Genomic DNA, 17,174 nt, shown 5'->3' on the forward strand with positions numbered 1-17,174 from the left:
TATATGGTATAGGGTTATAACGTATTACGTTATATGGTATAACGTCATATGGTATAAAGTTATAACGTATTACGTTATATGGTATAACGTTATAACTTATTACGTTATATGGTATAACGTTATAACGTATTACGTTATATGGTATAACGTTATAACGTATTACGTTATATGGTATAACGTTATAACGTATTACGTTATATGGTATAACGTTATAACGTATTACGTTATATGGTATAACGTCATATGATATAAAGTTAGAACGTATTAAGTTATATGGTATAACGTTATAACATATTACGTTATATGGTATAACGTTATAACGTATTACGTTATATGGTGTAACGTCATATAGTATAAAGTTATAACGTATTACGTTATATGGTATATCGCTATAACGTATTACGGTATATGGTATAACGTTATAACGTATTACGTTATATGGTATAACGTTATAACGTATTACGTTATATGGTATAACGTTATAACGTATTACGTTATATGGTATAACGTTATAACGTATTACGTTATATGGTATAACGTTATAACGTATTACGTTATATGGTATAACGTTATAACGTATTACGTTATATGGTATAACGTTATAACGTATTACGTTATATGGTGTAACGTCATATAGTATAAAGTTATAACGTATTACGTTATATGGTATATCGCTATAACGTATTACGGTATATGGTATAACGTTATAACGTATTACGTTATATGGTATAACGTTATAACGTATTACGTTATATGGTATAACGTTATAACGTATTACGTTATATGGTATAACGTTACAACGTATTACGTTATATGGTGTAACGTCATATGGTATAAAGTTATAACGTATTACGTTATATGGTGTAACGTTGTAACGTATTACGTTATATGGTATAACGTTATAACTTATTACCTTATATGGTATAACGTTATAACGTATTACGTTATATGGTATAACGTTATAACGTATTACGTTATATGGTATAACGTTACAACGTATTACGTTATATGGTGTAAAGTCATATGGTATAAAGTTATAACGTATTACGTTATATGGTGTAACGTTATAACGTATTACGTTATATGGTATAACGTTATAACTTGTTACCTTATATGGTATAACGTCATATGGTATAAAGTTATAACGTGTTACGTTATATGGTATAACGTTATAACGTATTACGTTATATGGTATAACGTTATAACGTATTACGTTATATGGTATAACGTTATAACGTATTACGTTATATGGTATAACGTTATAACGTATTACGTTATATGGTATAACGTCATATGGTATAAAGCTATAACGTATTACGTTATATGGTATAACGTTATAACGTATTACGTTATATGATATAACGTTATAACGTATTACGTTATATGGTATAACGTTATAACGTATTACGTTATATGGTATAACGTTATATGGTATAACGTTATAAGGTTTACGACATATGGTATAACGTCATATGGTATAACGTTATAACGTATTACGTTATATGGTATAACGATATAACGTATTACGTTATATGGTATAACGTCATATGGTATAAAGCTATAACGTAATACGTTATATGGTATAACGTTATAACGTATTACGTTATATGATATAACGTTATAACGTATTACGTTATATGGTATAACGTTATAACGTATTACGTTATATGGTATAACGTTATATGGTATAACGTTATAAGGTTTACGACATATGGTATAACGTCATATGGTATAACGTTATAACGTATTACGTTATATGGTATAACGTTATAACGTATTACGTTATATGGTATACCGTAATATGGTATAACGTTATAACGTATTACGTTATATGATATAACGTTATAACGTATTACGTTATATGGTATAACGTTAGAACGTATTACGTTATATGGTATAACGTTATAACGTATTACGTTATATGGTATACCGTAATATGGTATAACGTTATAACGTATTACGTTATATGGTATACCGTAATATGGTATAACGTTATAACGTATTACGTTATATGGTGTAACGTTATATGGTATAAAGTTATAACGTATTACGTTATATGGTGTAACGTTATAAAGTATTACGTTATATGGTATAACGTTATAACGTATTACGTTATATGGTATAACGTTATAACGTATTACGTTATATGGTATAACGTCATATGATATAACGTTATAACGTATTACGTTATATGGTATACCGTAATATGGTATAACGTTATAACGTATTACGTTATATGGTATAACGTTATGACGTATTACGTTATATGGTATAACGTTATAACGTATTACGTTATATGGTATAACGTTATAACGTATTACGATATATGGTATAACGTTATAACGTATTACGTTATATGGTGTAACGTCATATAGTATAAAGTTATAACGTATTACGTTATATGGTATATCGCTATAACGTATTACGGTATATGGTATAACGTTATAACGTATTACGTTATATGGTATAACGTTATAACGTATTACGCTATATGGTATAACGTCATATGATATAAAGTTAGAACGTATTAAGTTATATGGTATAACGTTATAACATATTACGTTATATGGTATAACGTTATAACGTATTACGTTATATGGTGTAACGTCATATAGTATAAAGTTATAACGTATTACGTTATATGGTATATCGCTATAACGTATTACGGTATATGGTATAACGTTATAACGTATTACGTTATATGGTATAACGTTATAACGTATTACGTTATATGGTATAACGTTATAACGTATTACGTTATATGGTATAACGTTATAACGTATTACGTTATATGGTATAACGTTATAACGTATTACGTTATATGGTGTAACGTCATATAGTATAAAGTTATAACGTATTACGTTATATGGTATATCGCTATAACGTATTACGGTATATGGTATAACGTTATAACGTATTACGTTATATGGTATAACGTTATAACGTATTACGTTACATGGTATAACGTTATAACGTATTACGTTATATGGTATAACGTTACAACGTATTACGTTATATGGTGTAACGTCATATGGTATAAAGTTATAACGCATTACGTTATATGGTGTAACGTTATAACGTATTACGTTATATGGTATAACGTTATAACTTATTACCTTATATGGTACAACGTTATAACGTATTACGTTATATGGTATAACGTTATAACGTATTACGTTACATGGTATAACGTTACAACGTATTACGTTATATGGTGTAACGTCATATGGTATAAAGTTATAAAGTATTACGTTATATGGTGTAACGTTATAACGTATTACGTTATATGGTATAACGTTATAACTTATTACCTTATATGGTATAACGTCATATGGTATAAAGTTATAACGTGTTACGTTATATGGTATAACGTTATAACGTATTACGTTATATGGTATAACGTTATAACGTATTACGTTATATGGTATAACGTTATAACGTATTACGTTATATGGTATAACGTTATAACGTATTACGTTATATGGTATAACGTTATGACGTATTACGTTATATGGTATAACGTTAGAACGTATTACGTTATATGGGATAACGTTATAACGTATTACGTTATATGGTATAACGTCATATGGTATAAAGTTATAACGTATTACGTTATATGGTATACCGTAATATGGTATAACGTTATAACGTATTACGTTATATGGTATAACGATATAACGTATTACGTTATATGGTATAACGTCATATGGTATAAAGTTATAACGTATTACGTTATATAGTATACCGTAATATGGTATAACGATATAACGTATTACGTTATATGGCATAACGTTATAACGTATTACATTATATGGTATAACGTTAGAACGTATTAAGTTATATGGTATAACGTTATAACGTATTACGTTATATGGTATAACGTTATAACGTATTACGTTATATGGTATAACGTTATAACGTATTACGTTATATGGTATAACGTCATATGGTATAACGTTATAACGTATTACGTTATTTGGTATGACGTTATAATGTATTACGTTATATGGTATAACGTTATGACGTATTACGTTATATGGTATAACGTTAGAACGTATTACGATATATGGTATAACGTCATATGGTATAAAGTTATAACGTATTACGTTATATGGTATAACGTTATAACGTATTACGTTATATGGTATAACGTTATAACGTATTACGTTATATGGTATAACGTCATATGGAATAAAGTTATAACGTATTACGTTATATGGTATAACGTTATAACGTATTACGTTATATGGTATAACGTTATAACGTATTACGTTATATGGTATAACGTTATAACGAATTACGTTATATGGTGTAACGTCATATGGTATAAAGCTATAACGTATTACGTTATCTGATGTAACGTTATAACGTATTACGTTATATGGTATAATGTTATAACTTATTACCTTATATGGTATAACGTCATATGGTATAAAGTTATAACGTATTACGTTATATGGTATAACGTGATATGGCATAACGTTATAACGTATAACGATATATGGTATAACGTCATATGGTATAACGTTATAACGTATTACGCTATATGGTATAACGTTATATGGTATAACGTTATAAGGTATTACGACATATGGTATAACGTTATAACGTATTACGTTATATGGTATAACGTTATAACGTATTAAGTTATATGGTATAACGTTATAACGTATTACGTTATATGGTATAACGTTATAACGTATTACGTTATATGGTATAACGTTATAACGTATTACGTTATATGGTATAACGTCATATGATATAAAGTTATAACGTATTAAGTTATATGGTATAACGTTATAACGTATTACGTTATATGGTGTAGCGTCATATGGTATAAAGTTATAACGTATTACGTTATATGGTGTAACGTTATAACGTATTACGTTATATGGTATAACGTCATATCATATAACGTTATAACGTATTACGTTATGTGGTATACCGTAATATGGTATAACGTTATAACGGATTACGTTATATGGTATAACGTTATGACGTATTACGTTATATGGTATAACGTTAGAACGTATTACGTTATATGGGATAACGTTATAACGTATTACGTTATATGGTATAACGTCATATGGTATAAAGTTATAACGTATTACGTTATATGGTATACCGTAATATGGTATAACGTTATAACGTATTACGTTATATGGTATAACGTTAGAACGTATTACGTTATATGGGATAACGTTATAACGTATTACGTTATATGGTATAACGTCATATGGTATAAAGTTATAACGCATTACGTTATATGGTATACCGTAATATGGTATAACGTTATAACGTATTACGTTATATGATATAACGTTATAACGTATTACGTTATATGATATAACGTTATATCGTATTACGTTATATGGTATAACGTTATAACGTATTACGTTATATGGTATAACGTTATAACGTATTACGTTATATGCTATAACGCTATAACGTATTACGTTATATGCTATAACGCTATAACGTATTACGTTATATGCTATAACGTTATAACGTATTACGTTATATGGTATAACGTTATAACGTATTACGTTATATGGTATAACGTCAAATGATATAACGTTATAACGTATTACGTTATATGGTATACCGTAATATGGTATAACGTTATAACGTATTACGTTATATGGTATAACTTTATGACGTATTACGTTATATGGCATAACGTTAGAACGTATTACGTTATATGGTATAACGTCATATGGTATAAAGTTATAACGTATTACGTTATATGGTATACCGTAATATGGTATAACGTTATAAACGTATTACGTTATGTGATATAACGTTATAACGTATTACGTTATATGGTATAACGTTATAACGTATTACGTTATATGGTATAACGTTATAACGTTATAACGTATTACGTTATATGCTATAACGTTATAACGTATTACGTTATATGCTATAACGCTATAACGTATTACGTTATATGCTATAACGCTATAACGTATTACGTTATCTGGTATAACGTTATAACGTATTACGTTATATGGTATAACGTTAGAACGTATTACGTTATATGGGATAACGTTATAACGTATTACGTTATATGGTATAACGTCATATGGTATAAAGTAATAACGTATTACGTTATATGGTATACCGTAATATGGTATAACGTTATAACGTATTACGTTATATGATATAACGTTATAACGTATTACGTTATATGGTATAACGTTATAACGTATTACGTTATATGGTATAACGTTATAACGTATTACGTTATATGATATAACGTTATAACGTATTACGTTATATGGTATAACGTTATAACGTATTACGTTATATGGTATAACGTCATATGGTATAAAGTTATAACGTATTACGTTATATGGTATACCGTAATATGGTATAACGTTATAACGTATTACGTTATATGATATAACGTTATAACGTATTACGTTATATGATATAACGTTATAACGTCTTACGTTATATGGTATAACGTTATAAGGTATTACGTTATATGGTATAACTTTATGACGTATTACGTTATATGCTATAACGCTATAACGTATTACGTTATATGCTATAACGTTATAACGTATTACGTTATATGGTATAACGTTATAACGTATTACGTTATATGGTATAACGTTATAACGTATTACGTTATATGGTTTAACGTTATAACGTATTACGTTATATGGTGTAACGTCATATGATATAACGTTATAACGTATTACGTTATATGGTATAACGTTATAACGTATTACGTTATATGGTATAACGTTATAACGTATTACGTTATATGGTATAACGTCATATGATATAACGTTATAACGTATTACGTTATATTGTATATCGTTATAACGTATTACGTTATATGGTATAACGTCATATGGTATATAGTTACAACGTATTACGTTATATGGTATAACGTTATAACGTATTACGTTATATGGTATAACGTTATAACGCATTACGTTATATGGTGTAACGTTATAACGTATTACGTTATATGGTATAACGTTATAACTTATTACCTTATATGGTATAACGTCATATGGTATAAAGTTATAACGTATTACGTTATATGGTATAACGTGATATGGTATAACGTTATAACGTATAACGATATATGGTATAACGTCATATGGTATAACGTTATAACGTATTACGTTATATGGTATAACGTTATATGGTATAACGTTATAAGGTTTACGACATATGGTATAACGTCATATGGTATAACGTTATAACGTATTACGTTATATGGTATAACGTTATAACGTATTACGTTATATGGTATACCGTAATATGGTATAACGTTATAACGTATTACGTTATATGATATAACGTTATAACGTATTACGTTATATGGTATAACGTTATAACGTATTACGTTATATGGTATAACGTTATAACGTATTACGTTATATGCTATAACGTCATATGGTATAAAGTTATAACGTATTACGTTATATGGTATACCGTAATATGGTATAACGTTATAACGTATTACGTTATATGATATAACGTTATAACGTATTACGTTATATGCTATAACGCTATAACGTATTACGTTATATGCTATAACGCTATAACGTATTACGTTATCTGGTATAACGTTATAACGTATTACGTTATATGGTATAACGTTAGAACGTATTACGTTATATGGGATAACGTTATAACGTATTACGTTATATGGTATAACGTCATATGGTATAAAGTAATAACGTATTACGTTATATGGTATACCGTAATATGGTATAACGTTATAACGCATTACGTTATATGGTATAACGTTATAACGTATTACGTTATATGATATAACGTAATAACGTATTACGTTATATGGTATAACGTTATAACGTATTACGTTATATGGTATAACGTCATATGGTATAAAGTTATAACGTATTACGTTATATGGTATACCGTAATATGGTATAACGTTATAACGTATTACGTTATATGATATAACGTTATAACGTATTACGTTATATGATATAACGTTATAACGTATTACGTTATATGGTATAACGTTATAACGTATTACGTTATATGGTATAACTTTATGACGTATTACGTTATATGCTATAACGCTATAACGTATTACGTTATATGCTATAACGTTATAACGTATTACGGTATATGGTATAACGTTATAACGTATTACGTTATATGGTATAACGTTATAACGTATTACGTTATATGGTTTAACGTTATAACGTATTACGTTATATGGTGTAACGTCATATGATATAACGTTATAACGTATTACGTTATATGGTATAACGTTATAACGTATTACGTTATATTGTATAACGTTATAACGTATTACGTTATATGGTATAACGTCATATGATATAACGTTATAACGTATTACGTTATATTGTATATCGTTATAACGTATTACGTTATATGGTATAACGTCATATGGTATATAGTTACAACGTATTACGTTATATGGTATAACGTTATAACGTATTACGTTATATGGTATAACGTTATAACGTATTACGTTATATGGTATAACGTTATAACGTATTACGTTATATGGTATAACGTTATAACGTATTACGTTATATGGTGTAACGTCATATGGTATAAAGTTATAACGCATTACGTTATATGGTGTAACGTTATAACGTATTACGTTATATGGTATAACGTTATAACTTATTACCTTATATGGTATAACGTCATATGTTATAAAGTTATAACGTATTACGTTATATGGTATAACGTGATATGGTATAACGTTATAACGTATAACGATATATGGTATAACTTCATATGGTATAACGTTATAACGTATTACGTTATATGGTATAACGTTATATGGTATAACGTTATAAGGTTTACGACATATGGTATAACGTCATATGGTATAACGTTATAACGTATTACGTTATATGGTATAACGGTATAACGTATTACGTTATATGGTATAACGTCATATGGTATAAAGCTATAACGTATTGCGTTATATGGTATAACGTTATAACGTATTACGCTATATGATGTAACGTTATAACGTATTACGATATATGGTATAACGTTATAACGTATTACGTTATATGGTATAACGTTATATGGTATAACGTTATAAGGTTTACGACATATGGTATAACGTCATATGGTATAACGTTATAACGTATTACGTTATATGGTATAACGTTATAACGTATTACGTTATATGGTATACCGTAATATGGTATAACGTTATAACGTATTACGTTATATGATATAACGTTATAACGTATTACGTTATATGGTATAACGTTATAACGTATTACGTTATATGGTATAACGTTATAACGTATTACGTTATATGCTATAACGTTATAACGTATTACGTTATATGGTATAACGTCATATGGTATAAAGTTATAACGTATTACGTTATATGGTATACCGTAATATGGTATAACGTTATAACGTATTACGTTAAATGATATAACGTTATAACGTATTACGTTATATGATATAACGTTATAACGTATTACGTTATATGGTATAACGCTATAACGTATTACGTTATATGGTATAACGCTATAACGTATTACGTTATATGGTATAACGTTATAACGTATTACGTTATATGGTGTAACGTCATATGGTATAAAGTTATAACATATTACGTTATATGGTATAACGTTATAAGGTATTACGACATATGGTATAACGTCATATGGTATAACGTTATAACGTATTACGTTATATGGTATAACGATATAACGTATTACGTTATATGGTATAACGTCATATGTTATAAAGTTATAACGTATTACGTTATATGGTATGACGTTATAATGTATTACGTTATATGGTATAACGTTATAACGTATTACGTTAAATGGTATAACGTTATAACGTATTACGTTATATGGTATAACGTTAGAACGTATTACGTTATATGGTATAACGTTATAACGTATTACGTTATATGGTATACCGTAATATGGTATAACGTTATAACGTATTACGTTATATGGTATAACGTTATAACGTATTACGTTATATGGTATAACGTTATAACGTATTACGTTATATGGTGTAACTTCATATAGTATAAAGTTATAACGTATTACGTTATATGGTATATCGCTATAACGTATTACGGTATATGGTATAACGTTATAACGTATTACGTTATATGGTATAACGTTATAACGTATTACGTTATATGGTATAACGTTATAACGTATTACGTTATATGGTATAACGTTATAACGTATTACGTTATATGGTATAACGTTATAACGTATTACGTTATATGGTATAACGTTATAACGTATTACGTTATATGGTGTAACGTCATATAGTATAAAGTTATAACGTGTTACGTTATATGGTATATCGCTATAACGTATTACGGTATATGGTATAACGTTATAACGTATTACGTTATATGGTATAACGTTATAACGTATTACGTTATATGGTATAACGTTATAACGTATTACGTTATATGGTATAACGTTACAACGTATTACGTTATATGGTGTAACGTCATATGGTATAAAGTTATAACGTATTACGTTATATGGTGTAACGTTATAACGTATTACGTTATATGGTATAACGTTATAACTTATAACCTTATATGGTATAACGTTATAACGTATTACGTTATATGGTATAACGTTATAACGTATTACGTTATATGGTATAACGTTACAAGGTATTACGTTATATGGTGTAACGTCATATGGTATAACGTTATAACGTATTACGTTATATGGTATAACGTTATAACGTATTACGTTATATGGTATAACGTCATATGATATAAAGTTATAACGTATTAAGTTATATGGTATAACGTTATAACGTATTACGTTATATGGTGTAGCGTCATATGGTATAAAGTTATAACGTATTACGTTATATGGTGTAACGTTATAACGTATTACGTTATATGGTATAACGTTATAACGTATTACGTTATATGGTATAACGTCATATGATATAACGTTATAACGTATTACGTTATATGGTATACCGTAATATGGTATAACGTTATAACGTATTACGTTATATGGTATAACGTTATGACGTATTACGTTATATGGTATAACGTTAGAACGTATTACGTTATATGGGATAGCGTTATAACGTATTACGTTATATGGTATAACGTCATATGGTATAAAGTTATAACGTATTACGTTATATGGTATACCGTAATATGGTATAACGTTATAACGTATTACGTTATATGGTATAACGATATAACGTATTACGTTATATGGTATAACGTCATATGGTATAAAGTTATAACGTATTACGTTATATAGTATACCGTAATATGGTATAACGTTATAACGTATTACGTTATCGGGCATAACGTTATAACGTATTACATTATATGGTATAACGTTAGAACGTATTAAGTTATATGGTATAACGTTATAACGTATTACGTTATATGGTATAACGTTATAACGTATTACGTTATATGGTATAACGTTATAACGTATTACGTTATATGGTATAACGTTATAACGTATTACGTTATATGGTATACCGTAATATGGTATAACGTTATAACGTATTACGTTAAATGATATAACGTTATAACGTATTACGTTATATGATATAACGTTATAACGTATTACGTTATATGGTATAACGCTATAACGTATTACGTTATATGGTATAACGCTATAACGTATTACGTTATATGGTATAACGTTATAACGTATTACGTTATATGGTGTAACGTCATATGGTATAAAGTTATAACGTATTACGTTATATGGTATACCGTAATATGGTATAACGTTATAACGTATTACGTTATATGATATAACGTTATAACGTATTACGTTATATGCTATAACGCTATAACGTATTACGTTATATGCTATAACGCTATAACGTATTACGTTATCTGGTATAACGTTATAACGTATTACGTTATATGGTATAACGTTAGAACGTATTACGTTATATGGGATAACGTTATAACGTATTACGTTATATGGTATAACGTCATATGGTATAAAGTAATAACGTATTACGTTATATGGTATACCGTAATATGGTATAACGTTATAACGCATTACGTTATATGGTATAACGTTATAACGTATTACGTTATATGATATAACGTAATAACGTATTACGTTATATGGTATAACGTTATAACGTATTACGTTATATGGTATAACGTCATATGGTATAAAGTTATAACGTATTACGTTATATGGTATACCGTAATATGGTATAACGTTATAACGTATTACGTTATATGATATAACGTTATAACGTATTACGTTATATGATATAACGTTATAACGTATTACGTTATATGGTATAACGTTATAACGTATTACGTTATATGGTATAACTTTATGACGTATTACGTTATATGCTATAACGCTATAACGTATTACGTTATATGCTATAACGTTATAACGTATTACGGTATATGGTATAACGTTATAACGTATTACGTTATATGGTATAACGTTATAACGTATTACGTTATATGGTTTAACGTTATAACGTATTACGTTATATGGTGTAACGTCATATGATATAACGTTATAACGTATTACGTTATATGGTATAACGTTATAACGTATTACGTTATATTGTATAACGTTATAACGTATTACGTTATATGGTATAACGTCATATGATATAACGTTATAACGTATTACGTTATATTGTATATCGTTATAACGTATTACGTTATATGGTATAACGTCATATGGTATATAGTTACAACGTATTACGTTATATGGTATAACGTTATAACGTATTACGTTATATGGTATAACGTTATAACGTATTACGTTATATGGTATAACGTTATAACGTATTACGTTATATGGTATAACGTTATAACGTATTACGTTATATGGTGTAACGTCATATGGTATAAAGTTATAACGCATTACGTTATATGGTGTAACGTTATAACGTATTACGTTATATGGTATAACGTTATAACTTATTACCTTATATGGTATAACGTCATATGTTATAAAGTTATAACGTATTACGTTATATGGTATAACGTGATATGGTATAACGTTATAACGTATAACGATATATGGTATAACTTCATATGGTATAACGTTATAACGTATTACGTTATATGGTATAACGTTATATGGTATAACGTTATAAGGTTTACGACATATGGTATAACGTCATATGGTATAACGTTATAACGTATTACGTTATATGGTATAACGGTATAACGTATTACGTTATATGGTATAACGTCATATGGTATAAAGCTATAACGTATTGCGTTATATGGTATAACGTTATAACGTATTACGCTATATGATGTAACGTTATAACGTATTACGATATATGGTATAACGTTATAACGTATTACGTTATATGGTATAACGTTATATGGTATAACGTTATAAGGTTTACGACATATGGTATAACGTCATATGGTATAACGTTATAACGTATTACGTTATATGGTATAACGTTATAACGTATTACGTTATATGGTATACCGTAATATGGTATAACGTTATAACGTATTACGTTATATGATATAACGTTATAACGTATTACGTTATATGGTATAACGTTATAACGTATTACGTTATATGGTATAACGTTATAACGTATTACGTTATATGCTATAACGTTATAACGTATTACGTTATATGGTATAACGTCATATGGTATAAAGTTATAACGTATTACGTTATATGGTATACCGTAATATGGTATAACGTTATAACGTATTACGTTAAATGATATAACGTTATAACGTATTACGTTATATGATATAACGTTATAACGTATTACGTTATATGGTATAACGCTATAACGTATTACGTTATATGGTATAACGTTAGAACGTATTACGTTATATGGTATAACGTTATAACGTATTACGTTATATGGTATACCGTAATATGGTATAACGTTATAACGTATTACGTTATATGGTATACCGTAATATGGTATAACGTTATAACGTATTACGTTATATGGTATAACGTTATAACGTATTACGTTGTATGGTATAACGTCATATGGTATAAAGTTATAACGTATTACGTTATATGGTATAACGTTATAACGTATTACGTTATATGGTATAACGTTATAACGTATTACGTTATATGGTGTAACGTCATATGGTATAAAGTTATAACGTATTACGTTATATGGTGTAACGTTATAACGTATTACGTTATATGGTATAACGTTATAACGTATTACGGTATATGGTATAACGTTATAACGTATTACGTTATATGGTATAACGTTATAACGTATTACGTTATATGGTATAACGTTATAACGTATTACGTTATATGGTGTAACTTCATATAGTATAAAGTTATAACGTATTACGTTATATGGTATATCGCTATAACGTATTACGGTATATGGTATAACGTTATAACGTATTACGTTATATGGTATAACGTTATAACGTATTACGTTATATGGTATAACGTTATAACGTATTACGTTATATGGTATAACGTTATAACGTATTACGTTATATGGTATAACGTTATAACGTATTACGTTATATGGTATAACGTTATAACGTATTACGTTATATGGTGTAACGTCATATAGTATAAAGTTATAACGTGTTACGTTATATGGTATATCGCTATAACGTATTACGGTATATGGTATAACGTTATAACGTATTACGTTATATGGTATAACGTTATAACGTATTACGTTATATGGTATAACGTTATAACGTATTACGTTATATGGTATAACGTTACAACGTATTACGTTATATGGTGTAACGTCATATGGTATAAAGTTATAACGTATTACGTTATATGGTGTAACGTTATAACGTATTACGTTATATGGTATAACGTTATAACTTATAACCTTATATGGTATAACGTTATAACGTATTACGTTATATGGTATAACGTTATAACGTATTACGTTATATGGTATAACGTTACAAGGTATTACGTTATATGGTGTAACGTCATATGGTATAACGTTATAACGTATTACGTTATATGGTATAACGTTATAACGTATTACGTTATATGGTATAACGTCATATGATATAAAGTTATAACGTATTAAGTTATATGGTATAACGTTATAACGTATTACGTTATATGGTGTAGCGTCATATGGTATAAAGTTATAACGTATTACGTTATATGGTGTAACGTTATAACGTATTACGTTATATGGTATAACGTTATAACGTATTACGTTATATGGTATAACGTCATATGATATAACGTTATAACGTATTACGTTATATGGTATACCGTAATATGGTATAACGTTATAACGTATTACGTTATATGGTATAACGTTATGACGTATTACGTTATATGGTATAACGTTAGAACGTATTACGTTATATGGGATAGCGTTATAACGTATTACGTTATATGGTATAACGTCATATGGTATAAAGTTATAACGTATTACGTTATATGGTATACCGTAATATGGTATAACGTTATAACGTATTACGTTATATGGTATAACGATATAACGTATTACGTTATATGGTATAACGTCATATGGTATAAAGTTATAACGTATTACGTTATATAGTATACCGTAATATGGTATAACGTTATAACGTATTACGTTATCGGGCATAACGTTATAACGTATTACATTATATGGTATAACGTTAGAACGTATTAAGTTATATGGTATAACGTTATAACGTATTACGTTATATGGTATAACGTTATAACGTATTACGTTATATGGTATAACGTTATAACGTATTACGTTATATGGTATAACGTTATAACGTATTACGTTATATGGTATACCGTAATATGGTATAACGTTATAACGTATTACGTTAAATGATATAACGTTATAACGTATTACGTTATATGATATAACGTTATAACGTATTACGTTATATGGTATAACGCTATAACGTATTACGTTATATGGTATAACGCTATAACGTATTACGTTATATGGTATAACGTTATAACGTATTACGTTATATGGTGTAACGTCATATGGTATAAAGTTATAACATATTACGTTATATGGTATAACGTTATAAGGTATTACGACATATGGTATAACGTCATATGGTATAACGTTATAACGTATTACGTTATATGGTATAACGATATAACGTATTACGTTATATGGTATAACGTCATATGTTATAAAGTTATAACGTATTACGTTATATGGTATGACGTTATAATGTATTACGTTATATGGTATAACGTTATAACGTATTACGTTAAATGGTATAACGTTATAACGTATTACGTTATATGGTATAACGTTAGAACGTATTACGTTATATGGTATAACGTTATAACGTATTACGTTATATGGTATACCGTAATATGGTATAACGTTATAACGTATTACGTTATATGGTATACCGTAATATGGTATAACGTTATAACGTATTACGTTATATGGTATAACGTTATAACGTATTACGTTGTATGGTATAACGTCATATGGTATAAAGTTATAACGTATTACGTTATATGGTATAACGTTATAACGTATTACGTTATATGGTATAACGTTATAACGTATTACGTTATATGGTATAACGTTATAACGTATTACGTTATATGGTATAACGTTATAACGTATTACGTTATATGGTATAACGTCATATGATATAAAGTTAGAACGTATTAAGTTGTATGGTATAACGTTATAACGTATTACGTTATATGGTGTAACGTCATATGGTATAAAGTTATAACGTATTACGTTATATGGTGTAACGTTATAACGTATTACGTTATATGGTATAACGTTATAACGTATTACGGTATATGGTATAACGTTATAACGTATTACGTTATATGGTATAACGTTATAACGTATTACGTTATATGGTATAACGTCATATGATATAAAGTTAGAACGTATTAAGTTATATGGTATAACGTTATAACGTATTACGTTATATGGTATAAGGTTATAACGTATTACGTTATATGGTATAACGTTATAACGTATTACGTTATATGGTATAACGTTACAAGGTATTACGTTATATGGTGTAACGTCATATGGTATAACGTTATAACGTATTACGTTATATGGTATAACGTTATAACGTATTACGTTATATGGTATAACGTTATAACGTATTACGTTATATGGTATAACGTCATATGATATAAAGTTATAACGTATTAAGTTATATGGTATAACGTTATAACGTATTACGTTATATGGTGTAG

The sequence above is a fragment of the Bombus huntii genome, chromosome 7 (genome assembly GCF_024542735.1).
Source record: "Bombus huntii isolate Logan2020A chromosome 7, iyBomHunt1.1, whole genome shotgun sequence".
Classification (NCBI taxonomy): domain Eukaryota; kingdom Metazoa; phylum Arthropoda; class Insecta; order Hymenoptera; family Apidae; genus Bombus; species Bombus huntii.